Consider the following 14096-nt stretch of genomic DNA (forward strand, 5'->3'; position numbering starts at 1 on the left):
ACTCCATCTACTTCATCCTCCTTCCAAGTAAGCCCTCCTCAGTTGTTTCCCTTCAAGTCATCACAGATCTGTCTAACCCTGTGCTCCCCTGTTGACAGTCAGACGACCCGGTCCGCAGTTCCAGAACTCTCCTCCTTTCCTTTCAATAAATATCATTGTAATTTACCTGCCTGTCTGGTCGTGTTCTTGCATGTGGGTTCGTAAACTACCTCCCATCATGACATTAAGTCACTGGACAGGAACTTATTCTGAAACAGATCTTTTTCTGGAGTGTTTACATATTTTGTCTGATTAGAAAATCTGCTCCAAAATCCTTACAAATGTCAGGCTAATGCTTGATCAAAATGTAGACATAAAATTGTTTTCACAACCTTCCCTCATCATCTGACTCAGTATATTTTATTTATTTTTTGGTCCTGCAGTTTCTTTTTCAGTCCAGAAACATCTCCAGCTGCTTTTTTTCTCTACATAATTGAATCTGCAGACCAAAGGTTATCTGGAGCCTGATGTTTTTCCTAATGCTGCACTGCTGCTCTAATTAATGAAGGCTGCAGAAGGTGCCCTCCTGCAGCGCAACAAGAGAACAATTAAGGACGAATGTCTTACAAACAGATCAATTCACAAAATCATGGTAGTGTACAAATCATGGCCTCTGCTGACAGGACTTCTTTTCCCAGCATATCCAGCAGATGTGCTCATGTCAAATCATTTCACCTTTCACAGAAATCAGTGGATAAATCTTTTTCGCTTTGACATTAAAGGGAATTCTTTTTTGTGAAAAAAGCCAACATTTTTTGATTGTGACTGATTTGTAAAAGCACTAAAACTGCTCAAACATCCAAGGTGATGAATACTTTTTTTAAGCACCGTATGTATCATACAAACGGAACCAACCCAAAGCCTGTGCATGTCAGCTGAAAGGACCTTGATTCAAAGCTGCTGCCTTTCCATTTTCTTCTACTTCAATTTTCCTGGAGCCATACCTAAAAATGATTAAGTAAAAATTCAGCGGCGTGCAAAAGTCATCCATATCTACATTTTGTTGAGTAAATGCACCATAACAATGTCCTTACTTGGGCTGCACTGCGGGCTAAAAGCAACCATTGAAAAGTTATTGCGTTTAATTTAGCTTGCTTCTGTGAATGTCTCATATCAATGGCCCATTATGGGCGGAGGGAGGCTCTTTCTTATGAACTTGGAACGACAGAGGTAGGCCCTATTAGCAAATCCTTGTGCATTAGTCACCTTGCTAGTGTGAAAAGACACACATAAGATCAATCAACACCGGATGTTGAACTGAAAGACTCCTGGCAGAGGATTGCCTTTTGAAACAAGATGAAGATATGGTTCACTAAGAAAATATAATAGTTTGAATCCTTGAGGTAAGTTACGTCAATCTTGTATGACCGCTAAGAGTGAAGGAAGAGTCATTTAATGCATTTATTCATAAATGTGGAGATACTTAAATGAAACTTCTGAAAGCAGCTAATGACTTTGTACAACCGCAGTTATTATCCCACTGGAGGGATAATGCAGGTGGAGCCCAATGCACATTGTCTAAAAATAAAAACAACAAGGCAGTTCAAAGTGCTTTACCTCATAAAAACTTCATACAGTCATTAGTTATGAAACAAGCAACAAACATAACATTTGGTCAAATATCATCATCAAAACCATCAAGCATCAAAAAAGTTGATCAACGTTCAACGTACTGCTGATCAAAGGCAACTCTAAACTCTAAGGTGAGTTTTTAGCATTCATTTAGAGGAACTCAGTGTTTCGGCTGTTTTGCTGTTTTCTGGTTGTTTGTTCCAGATTCGTGGTGAATAGAAGCTGAATGAAGCTTCTACATGTTTGGTTTTGGTTCTGTTGATCCAGAACCAGAAGACCTGACCTCTCAAACTTCGAGTGAGCTTTTCCACATGAAGCTGGGTCGGTGCATGCTCACAGGAAGTCAAGGTGATCTGGAGTCAGGGATTGTAACGATGTGAGTGCTGAGGGGCTCAAGGTCTCTTCCCCTTTTTAGTTAACGGTTCCCCGAGCTTCTGCTGCTGTTACATTACTATTTTATTGAGCTGAAGGTACAAAGGAATACCATAAAATCTATATTCTAGTAGAAATGGCTTCACATATAAGTCTTTCGGTTGATTGTAAGTGCTTTGCTTTTAGCGTCAGACCTTGTTTGTGGGTTCATTTGAATTGTAGTTGAAGATCAGTGGTTAAGACAGGCAGGATCAATGGCGACCATGTCTCAACATTTTACATGCATTCTTAAACCCAAGCTTGCAGTTTCACCCCTGCCCATGGAGGAATGGGACTGTGAGTCGTTTTGCTTGGCTTTAGCTCATTACTTGTCCAGACTGAAGCAACCAACCAAGGATGGCATCTCATATCTGTGACCTAGGAAGGGTCAAGTCCTAGACATACACACGGTTCCAAATCATAAAACACTTTCTTTCCCCCTCCTTCTTCTTCCAATTCTTCTCAGAAATAGAGAAAACAGATACGATATTGCTTCTGGTGCCGACATGAAACTTAAATAGTGTGTCAGACTGGATTTGTATTCATACCCCGCCTGCCAAGCGCACATGAAATAGATACAAGAGAAGACATAATAGAATATTTTTGGTCTCTGCCTTTCAAAGCAGATGGAATAAACACAGAGGGCTGTGTGGAAAGGAGGAATAGTGAATTCAATAGCGGGATTTTAATATCTGAGAAAAATAGTAAACAAGCTACGCCAGTTTTGAGAGGCTGTGTGTTTTAATAATTTCTTTAATGTGCTACTTTAAGCATCATCAAACTGCTTTATACGCCAACAGACACGGCAAGAAGCTCTCAGCCAGCACGAGCTAGAGCTGCAGGTGAAAATAAAGGAACTATTCTTTACTCAGTTCAGTTCCTTTGTGTTATTTTACTGATTCTTTTTCTTGGCCTAGTGTGTCAATGTACTGTTGACAGCGATTGGACATGTTCTTGCCAAATAAAATACAAGAGTTTGGTGTCAACATTTATCGTCACCGCAGACTGAATACAAACGGTAAAATGTCTCTGATTTTGTAGCATTTATACTGTCCAATGGAGGGTATTGAAAAATAACTTTATCGAACCTTTAGGGGATATTGTCAAAACATGGGGCTTTGTGAAATCAATTTTAGCTTGATGGTACACAGTTTTAAAACAACAGAAGGTCTACGTGTTTCTCCACAACAGCGAAAGCTGATCTTGTTCACACGCCTTGACAGGAGTTTTTCCAACGTGACCTCAAAAGGAAATTGAAAGGTTGGAAAATTGTACAGACCACATCCCAGCACAGAAACCTCAATATGCCACTGTAGCATGAGAATCTTAAACTTTTACCTGGGCCGGAATGAAATGCAGTGACATTTTTTAAGTGCACATCCTCCACATTACCTGTATAATATACAGTACCAGCCATGATAATCTCGTGACATTTTTCTGTTCAAACAGGGATATGAACATTCAGGCAAGTTTGCGACAATCTAACATTGAAGTTAGTTGATGTGAAATAAGCTCCAGTTCTTATTGTTCATGTAGATGTTTGATGCTAATTGTGTATTTGTAAGCACTGCTTTTTTAAGACAGTGATACATCAATAAAGTTTAAAAAAAGGACTCAATAGTATATCTGCACCTCCACATATATGTCCTTTATAAACTCAAAGTAAAGGAGCATTTTGTAACAGTGCTGTAGTTCTGACTGAATATCTGACCACCATTCTGGACAGTAAAATTAGAGCTTAAACACCAACAAGTTGTCAACAGGAATACACTTGGGGTTGTGGGCAGAGACATTCCAGAGGTACAATATTATGCTAAACATCTGTTTATCTCACTACTATAACCGGATTGATCCATCTTCTTACGTTGGTAAGTGGTTTCCTTATTTCCTGGTGTGAGCGTGAATTATGAACCATAACAGCCTGCTAATGGATGAAATCCGCAAACTATTGAGACATCCTGTAAAAGCATCCAGTACTTCTTATTTGAATGGTTCAAAACATCAAATACACCAGTGCAATAATGAGCAAACTGTACACTGCAGTTCAGCACCAAAGAAATTTTCTGTTCCTGGTTTAGCTGCTCTGTAAACGCCGGCCAACAGGATACAACGAGCACTGAGTCTCGATATTTTAGCTTACTGAGCTGCATTTTCTTTTTGAGATCATTCTGAAAAAAAATCATAGACTGACAAATTATCAGAGAATCGGCTGAAGTTACGTTTCACAGGAAAATCTGTGAACGTGTGAAACTGTGAATACTGAAGCGTGAATAGGTGGAGGTCTGCTGTATTTTGTTTTGAGTCTTAGCAGGTGATCTAAGACAGTGGTCCCCAACCCCCGGTCCGTGGACCGGTACCGGTCCGTGGACCAATTGGTACGGAAATAATAAACATTTCCACATATCATCTCTGATATCCACCGGACTCAGTTGTGCGATATGTCAGCTGTTTGGGATTCTCCTCTGTTCTTACGTCACCGCGCTTTCTGATTGGCTACCTGTCACATTCAGCAGGTTGTATTCTCGTTCCCAGACAGGAAAAACCCCACAGGTTGATAAAAACTCCAAGGCAACCCAAATAGGGTATATTCAGGATTTAGTGGTGTATTTCAGTGTGCTGTGCTGGTGCAGAGTTAAATTAGTAATTCAGTACATTTATGTCTGTGTTTAAAAATATATTTTAAGTCAGTTCAGCTTTTTTTCTGTATCAGATCGATCGGTATCAGCTGATACTAAACCTGATAGAGATCTGCATCAGTACTGGAAGTGCAGTAAGTAAATCGGAGCATCCCTATCAAACTTCATCAGTTACAGGAGAAGCTGGTTAAAGTATCATCCTCTGTCAGATGCTCCAGTAGCTGTCTGTGGCTGCACCACTCCATCTGCCCCGCTGCTGTAAGCCCTCTGCTGCCGGTGCAAGCAGCTTCCTGCTAATCGTTTCTGACTGGGTTTCATAAGCAACACTCTCGGTCCAAACTGGAAAGTTCATTCTGAGTGGCTGCATTCCCACAAGCAGCATCTAAAGTAGCAAAGTGCTCATTTTAAGCTTGTGGTTGTGGGAGAAGACTATGAAGGATGATTGAGTCTTTTTGAACTGTTTCAACGATTTTAAACACGTTTTGGGTCGTCTTCACTTTCCTTCCTACTGTAGAAGGAAAATCTCCTCCGTTCTAGTGAAACTCTGCAGTATTTCTTATTTATGTTTTTTTTTTTTTTTGCACCAGCATTGCTCTTTCTATAGTTCCATAAAATATTCATCAGAGAGCACGCACTGGAGGAACCATGCGGGCGGGGACGCGCTCGGAGACAGTCATCCCCCAGACAGAGTCACCCCGTCCTCCTCTTGACCCCAGTCCGCCGTACCACCCCGCCGTCCCCGCTGCTGAAATAACCGCCGCCATTCGACGCCTGATTAAAACCTTCATCTGATCAAATCAGCCTTATTTATTCACAGCGCCAGAGGCCACGCGTGATTGGCTGAAAACTGGCATCAAGCTGTACTTGATTAGTGATGTCTGATGAGCTTCTTCCCGCTCCGGGTTGGGGGGGGGCGGGGGGGGGGTCTGTTGATTTGGGCTGATGAGACTTAATCATGCTAATCAATGGGATGAAGGAGACGGTAGCAAGACAAATAAGAGACTGTCTCTTTGTAGCTGGGCGGCGTTCATGCCAACACTCAGAGCATCAGCTCCATTTAAATTGATTCTGATTATGTAACGTGTTGATGGTTTCACAACGGCTATTAATACCACTGATGAAACTCCTATAATAGACACTTGGATTTAATTTTTACCTCAAATTGTTGCACATTTCTTGACTGATGTTCAATTGTACCTTTAGAAATAATAAACAGAAAAAAGCATGTTTTCCTTTTTTGTATTGTTTGCAGTTTATGTCTGAGGAGGAGAAAACTCTCGATCACCTTTACCATGACATGAATCCACATTTCTCTGTTATTTCATCAGGCCAGTGTTTAAACATGCATGATGCTGAGCTGGATCTCATGTGACCGGCTGAGATGGTGGCCCGCCAAACGAGGCGAGGAAAAACAAAACAACCAACGATTGAGATCGCTATGAAAAAATGTCTCACTATATTCAGACGTGTGTCTCTGTTATTTATTTATTTTTTTATAACTCCTTGTTTTCAGTTTTATCTTTTTCAGCCTGAAATGAAATATAAACCAAACATAGACGACACGGATACAGCAGGCGTAAATCGCTGTCTTAAAACTGCACTAAAACTACCTGAACATTTGCCTGTTTTGTCACTTTAACAACAAAAATCTGAGTTTATTTTGTTATGAATTGCATAGTTAGAGCATGATGAATAGCTTGCAAAATTTTGATCACTAGAAATATGACAATGCTTTTCTATTCATATGCTCAGATGTCTCTTTAGTGGGGTCAGGTCTTTAACATCTTAATTTTCATTCGTAAATTACAAAACATTTTAACGCAATTAATCTTTTTGTTTGCTTACATACAAAAATTTCAAAAGCTGTACCTTTGTATTCATGTGTTTCTGGTAAATGTGACGCATTAGCAACATGTACCAAAAACATTGATGGACGACGAAGCTGTTTCTCTCGGCCCACTGGGCATTCATTTCTGTTTTAAAAACCAATCTGATTGGACACAGGGAAAGACTATTGTGTTCAAGTTAAGCTAAAAGGAGTTAGCCAACCAGTGAAGCTTTTCAAACCTAAAATATTCTCAATGCTAAACATGTAGCAGCAGCACAGACGTCCACAATTTTAATGTCGGGGCTGACAGTCCAGATTTCTAAAGAAACTCCATGAATGACTCAGGATGAAACAACTGAAGAACCTGAATAACAATCAATATATTTGTTGTTGTGCTAATCTGTCTACTCATTCAGCAATATTTTTGTAAGATGAGTTTTTGAATTGAAAATATTGCTTTTTTTGTTGCTTTTGTAGTTTTTGATTAAAGTGAAATTCATTAATCACAGATCCTGTAATTAACTCGATCAAAAATTGAGTCCCCACCACTTCTCTAACGCAAATCCAGTTCAAACAGTTGATAAAAAAAAAGACTTTAGGTGTATAAAACTGCTGAAGCAAGACCACATAAAAGTTGCAGATGTAATTGAAGTGAAATAATCAAACATTGTGCTTTTCAGATTCCTGGTTGTAAAAAAATCTAACTCAAATAGTCCGTAAATTCCTTTCTCTAAGCATTGTAAGACTATCACATGCTTTGCTCCTGTGTTTCTTTCATAGTAAATTGTGAGATTTTAACTCAGTTGTCCAGAACTGACTCTACATGCTTTTCAGGCACATGTAGTATACAGATGTTGCTCCACTTTGCCCTCAAGCAAACACGGTAGAAAAAAGAACCTCAGTTTGTCAGTTGTCAGTGAGCGAAGGAAAACGGGTCAAAATTGTTGTTTATTTGACACTAACAGTAATTTAAAGCTGCTGTGTGTTCTGGCGTGCAGGAATCTTAGACAGAGATCAGTTAAAGTGTTTGATGTGGAGTAAATGTTGATGAAATAGGCTGAAATGCTATTGTAGTGGAACAACATTTGCATAATCCTGGTTCTCAGAACAGTATCTCAGCAGAAGTGCACACCCCTTCGGATTCTTCAAAGCACCAAATCTAGCCCGGATTTTACAGGAACCCCCTCCTGCCCCATGCTAACTTTTCAAGCTGCTAATTAGACCCAGTTCTCCTGAAACAGATTACTGAAGCCTGCTGTAATGGAAGGAGGTGTGTGCCAAGTGCCAGTCAAAGGTACACTGTTAAAGACGAGTTCGGAGCGGCGACTGATGTGAAAATAAGGAAAATGCACATTTTAGTTGTTAAAATATTAATTCTGACCGGCTGATTGATCTGAGGATGTCAAAAATAATGGTTGGATTTGAACGTTTTGACCAGAAATGTGGCACCGGGGTGCTGCTGTTAGAAAAATGCAGCTTGAAAGTGCAGTTACGTAAAGCTACAAATAAAGATGAAGTTCAGAAAGAAGCGCTGAAGTTTGATTACTAATTCAAGAGATCAAGGTGGAACTGCGAGAGAGCTCTGTGTCTCGCTGCGCTGGCAGATGAAGAACAAGATCAATCCTGGAGTGAACTTTGAGGTGTTTTCTTCTCGGTGGGATGATTAAAGCAATACCGTGTTTCTCAGCTGACTTAGCTGACATGGCAGCAGAAGAGATATCAAGAAAAATTCTTGGCAAACTGTAAGAGTTGAATGTGGATCTTAATAGTTTCACAGTGTTTTTTTTTTATTTTTCAGCGTATCGCTGCCAAAAGGGAGAAAAGAAGCTGCAGAGGCAGACATGTTAGAACAAACACTTAACCCTGAAGTTCAGGTCCTCCGCTCAAACCAATCTGATCTGTTTCAAACACAGAACTGTGAAAGAGTTCTGTGAGGCCTTACAGGCCTCTTTAGTTTTGTTGATTTTCTTCTGCGTTTAAGCTTTCAGGTCATATTATAACCACACATAGATAACCTGCTTTTAAATTATATTTGTTAAAGAAAATCTACCTGAAAAACCTCCTACCTCAGTAGAACCTGTAAGAATATGAGAACTACAAGAATATGCTAAAAAGAATTTTTTAAAAAGCAACACATCATTACCTATTCTTAATTTAAAAAAAAACATAATCTTTGTAGTCATTTTCTGAAAATGGCCACAAATTCATTTTTAAGGCTTTAGGACTCCAGGAACAGTGGTGAACCCTCTAGCAGAGGTTAGTCCACAATGACTCCAAGACGGCATAAACAAAGTATCCAGGACGTCACAGAAGAACCCAGAACAACTTTAAAGCTCCACAAGCCTCACTTTCCTCAGCTAAGGTCAGTGTTTGATTCAACATTATGAAAGACTGGGAACATTGGCATCTGTGGGAGAATCCCAAGGTGCAAACCACTGCTGACCAAATATAAAAGTTATTCTAACACAATATTTTGAGTAAGATTGTACGACTATGATTTTGTGACATGGATCTCACAAAATCAAAGTCTGGGGGCGTCTGGTGTTTTGAGCGGGATAACGATCCAAAGCTAGCCTTGTAAAGGCCAGCCTTTTCTTTTGCGCTTCACTTCGTCCAGACGGTCTGGACCCTCAGTGACTGAGAAACCATTATTTCCTGGAGGCGTGGTCTCTGTTGAGGTTTTAAACAATTGGATGTGATTTTACCCAATCGCTATCATTTGCGTTATGCTTAGCAGAAATTGCGTGCGCTGCAAACAACCCAGTAGGGAAAAGGCCACAGCGTCTTTGCCAAAAATAAAATGCCTTAAGAAGTCCTCTTGGGAGCGTGACCAACACAGACAGAACGGCTTTGTTGACGGCCATTACTAAGCTATAACCAGACTGTAATCCTAATAGAGCACAAAAAACAATGCCATCATCCACAACACCTCCTTCTGTTCACTGATAGGCCAGAATGAAATTCAACTGGCCAATTGAAATTGAGGTCAATGGGAGAAATCTCAGATGGAGCAGTGAAGGGAGATGAAAGACGATGGTCAGGCTCATCCAAAGCGCGCTAGCATGTCCAGCTCTGAATGACTCAAATAAAAAGAAGGTTTTTGAGTGACCTAGTAGAAGTCCAGACTTCAATCTGACTCCGTGGTGTGACGGTAAAAGCAGCCAGAGCTGAAGTTCCTCATCACACTCAACACGTCAGTTATTCCAAACTGTTGGTTGAAGTTGTTGCCACCAGGACAGCACAGCAAATGATTAGACTTAAGGGGTAATTACTTTTCACATGGTGGGTTAGAAGTTGGTTTAGATTTCATTTTTCACACAGAAAAAATAAAAAATAAAAAATTAATTGCAAACTGCATTTTGAGTTTACTCTGGTTATTTTCGAGCCCTAATATAATAAAGCGTATTGTGGTTAAGGAAACTGTATAAACTGGAACACAGGAGGTTAATGGTCTAGCTGTAGTGCAACTCAATAGCATGAAGTGACAATATCACAACCATTACAAACACACAACAGGCTGTGTAGAACTGAGGGAAGCTTAACAGTGGAAACAATAGATATGGAGGGTTATGTATGAAAGAAATCCAGCAGCCAATTCAACCTGCTGATCTTTCTGTCTGCTCAAGGTGGATTTTCCTCCCCACCTTTATTACTGCATTATTTGATAAGTAGGAACAAATTAGAAGAGTTTAAGTACATCTATAGAATTGTTTTAGACTGACTATGGTACATTTATGAGTATAAATATCATGTTTTGCTTACAAAGTGTCCTGAGATAACATTTGTTGTGAACTGACTTGAATTGCAGGAAGCTACATTGGACCAGGGGGGAAATAAATCTTAAAAACCCTCAGGTTTTACAATCAGAACACTTTTAAAATGCATTTTGATGGTGACAGAGAAGACTGAGGCCTGCGAAGATGTCTGAGTCGCTTCAGGCAGACCTTGAGCAATGTGGAGTGGAGCTTTCAGCACTCTGTGCTCCTCACACTGAGCCATGCATGGCTTTAAAAGAAAAAAAATTGATAATGGGACACCAGCAGTAGGAGTCAGAGCCAAAAATGGCTGAACTGTGTGTTTTGAAGGTGCTCAGAAATGAGAAACAACAACTTTGGGATGGGTTTATAATAATGTACCGACTGCAGCAAAGTTTAAATCTGTGGGTTTGCTGGGATCAGTGTGTGTATTAGTGATGTAGAACATAGGCTGCTCCATCATTATGATCATGATACAAAACCAAGGGTTGTAATTCAAATCTTTGTTTCCTAAAAAGAACATGTGACATCACTCTAATGCAGTGTTTCTCAACCTTTTTTGGGCCAGCGCCCCCTAGCCTTTATCCAGGTCCCTCACCGCCCCCCACCAAAGAATTTGTAGGCTATTTTGCACTGACCATTATTTTATTATTAATAGTACTATCACTATTGTAGATGTTTTGATTTTTATGCTTGTTTTTGTATTTATCATCAAAAATAATTTCCCAGAGAACAAAAAGCCATGGGAATAGTCCATTGCAAGTGTCAAGGAGTCATCAGCCTCATGACATTAACACTGACATAAAAAATAATATTGAAGAAATAAATATATCAAATTTAATTAAAAACATAAATAAGTGATAAGTTATTTACTGTTATGGCCTGTAAGATATATTTATTTTCAGTACTAGATGTGGTCTCAACAAACCCATGATATTTCAACAATATTATTTTATCTTTTATCTGGAAATAGTGTGTTTATTCTTGCCATACAGTCCTCTGTATTAAGTTTTGATCGAAAGGTCTTGCCATACCAGTTTATTCCTCCGTATTTACTTTAGTTTCTTAGTTTATTCTTGCATTTTGTTCTTCATTCATTTCCATTTAGTTTCCTTTGATTAATATTATCCTCTCTTGGTTTATTGCTATGTCCACTTTAGTTTCTTTCCTGTTGCTAAATTTATTTTATCGTTTATTGACGGTCAGTAATCTTCACTCATCACCTGCTGCGCCGCCTAATCGTCATGTGTTGATTTTTCACTGTTTTGCGTCGAATTCTCTGTTTTTATACCATAATTCACATCTAGTTCGTTGCTCCGTTTTATGCTCTGCTTCTCCTGTTTCAGAGTTTTGCGCAATGTGCGCGTCGTTTTTTTTTTTTAACGCCCTAAGGTGCAGGGAAACGGGGAAAAGGCAGACTGACATAAACCTTTTAAAACCACAGAAACAATTTCGGTCTTCTGATTATTGAAATTTAAAAGTGCTGTGGTACCGTTGTTCTATCACACCCATTTCATACCCGGCCACTTACAGCACCGGTATTAACGCTATAAAATGAATGCTCTCTATCGTGGTATCACCTATGGAGGGATTTCTCTATTTAGATGGGTTCATTTTTCAGAGGGAAACAAAGTGAGGGTATCGTGATTTTAGTAATTACATGTTTATAAGAGCGATTTTCTGTTGTCCTTCCATGGAAGCGGGCAGCTTTCAAATGGAAATAAAACACATTTTAATATAAGTTGCTGCATTGACATGATCACAGAACTGCCAAAACATATGTACAAAAATACCAGACAAAGTGAATCACAGCAAAGTCATCAGCCGGTGTAACGCTGAACTGATGCGGTGAAGCTACCAGTAGCAGAAGCGGAGCTGCGCCAAAGGCTCACAGACACTGAGGAGAAGGAGAAGAGCTGCCATAGATAATGTTGCAGCCAAGCATGATTTAATGTAACACAATACAGTTTTACCAAGTTACTCAAAGTCTAAACTGGTATTGTTGTGCATTTAAGGTGTAAAGTTTACCTTCGACCAAACGCCCCCCAAAGGAATCCCAGCGCCCCACTTTTGTAAAACTTTCTGCCAGCGCCCCCTGCCGTCCTCTGAACACACCCTGGGGGGCGGTACCGCTCATGTTGAGAGCCTCTACTCTAATGTATTTGTTTTAAATTCACAAGTGCATTGTGATAACAGGATCTTTCACTATAGCTAGACAACTTTAACGACACCAAATAACCACACAAAATACAGCTCTGGAATAATCAGTTTCTCTGATTTTTTGTTTTATAGTTTGAGTAAAATGAACATTGTTCTTTTATGCTATCAACTACTGACAAATTTCTGAAAATCCAAGCAAAATGTAGCATTTGCAGAATATGAGAAATGGTCAAAATAGCACAAAAGACATGTATTCAGAGCTCGAATAATGCAAAGAAAACAAATTTATATTCATAATGTTTGAACTCAGGAAGAGTTCAGAAATCAATATTTGGTGGAATAATCAGGATGTTTTCACTGGGGTTCAGTGCAGTGGGCTCTTCATTTTTACCAAACTAAAGAACTACAAAATTATGTCAGTAATATCCCTACTGAAATAAATCTTTGTTTAATTATTAAGAACTATTATAAAATGTAATCTGAAATAGCTCCATGTGTGAGTGTGTGACTGACCGGTCTCACGCTCAGTCACACTGGCATTACGTCCTGACGTGTTACACACTTACCAGATGGAAGAAAAAATAGTTTCCATCCACCCTGTCTCATTTAGGGAAAATCTCAATAATTCTGTTACTTTTTATCATGCTCTTGTTTAGACACACTGTCTCAAATGACTGGAGTATTGAAAGTACAGATACTTGGATTTGAGAATCAATTTTAAGACAGTAACGTCTGCCTGGTATCAGAAGTAATGATCCTTCAGTATCAATCCACAGGTCATCACTACCAGATGCTGCTGAATGTTTTTTGCCTGGCCTCAGCGGGTCCTTCTCCCATCCTGGACACATATTTTATTCTAATGCCTCTGACTTGTAGAAAGCGGGCTCCGGTCAGGCTTCAGAGGTCTGATAACTTTAATTTAATGCCCTGAACTGCCAGAGGAGTTTACAAGGCTACAAACTGGAAAAAAATGTCTCCCTGTTAGAGAAGTAATTGTAAGCTAGCAGTTCTTCTATCCCTGTTGACCTGCATGAAGCTGATCTCAGTTCAGATCCAAACTGATCTGTTTTCCATCTTACTCTTAGCTTCTTGCTCTCCAGCTGTCAGGGCAGTTATCTACAGCTACCGGCTCCCTGCAGCCTTTCAGCGATGCTCCATTGCCCACAATAACTTGGTTTTGTCTAAAAATGAAACAATTTTATTAATCATAACAGGTATCTTATGTTTTTCTTTACTGGATTCTTTTTCCACCTCAGATAATTTGGGTAAAAACTAAGTAGCTGATTATTTCAACCTTCAGCAGAGCGAAGAGACGGCCTCTGTAAGACGGCCTGGCTGTAGAAGAAGACCTCCAACTCCAAGGAGGAAGAGGATGTGGTGATTTTGAAAGACACAATAAATAATCTGAGTCACAAGAAGGCTAAGATATTGCATATTCTGGAGTTCTCACACTTAATGAATGTTATTTAGAATATGTATCAGTCATTTAACTTCATGGAGGTGATGATGGCTGTAGTTGATGTTTAGACTGGAAATCTCACACAGCAGCATGAGACATCTACAGATGGATCTGAACCCATAAAGAGTTGAGCAAAGACAAAAAATAATATTTATTTGTGTTTCTGAATATTAAATGTTTTATGTTCTAACAAGAAAATTAATTTAAAAAAATCACCTTCATAGAAAACAGGATTT

General features: G+C 39.4%; 1 long non-coding RNA gene across 1 annotated transcript; it reads left to right on the forward strand.

Moving 5' to 3' along the window:
* Window positions 1–8658: 8658 nt before the first annotated feature.
* LOC103482368 (uncharacterized) lies at window positions 8659–13834 on the forward strand. Its single transcript, XR_536446.2, has 2 exons — window positions 8659–8848; window positions 13702–13834. It is a non-coding gene; the product is annotated as an uncharacterized LOC103482368 (long non-coding RNA).
* The last annotated feature ends 262 nt before the right edge of the window (window positions 13835–14096 follow it).

The sequence above is a fragment of the Poecilia reticulata genome, linkage group LG20 (genome assembly GCF_000633615.1).
Source record: "Poecilia reticulata strain Guanapo linkage group LG20, Guppy_female_1.0+MT, whole genome shotgun sequence".
NCBI lineage: Eukaryota > Metazoa > Chordata > Actinopteri > Cyprinodontiformes > Poeciliidae > Poecilia > Poecilia reticulata.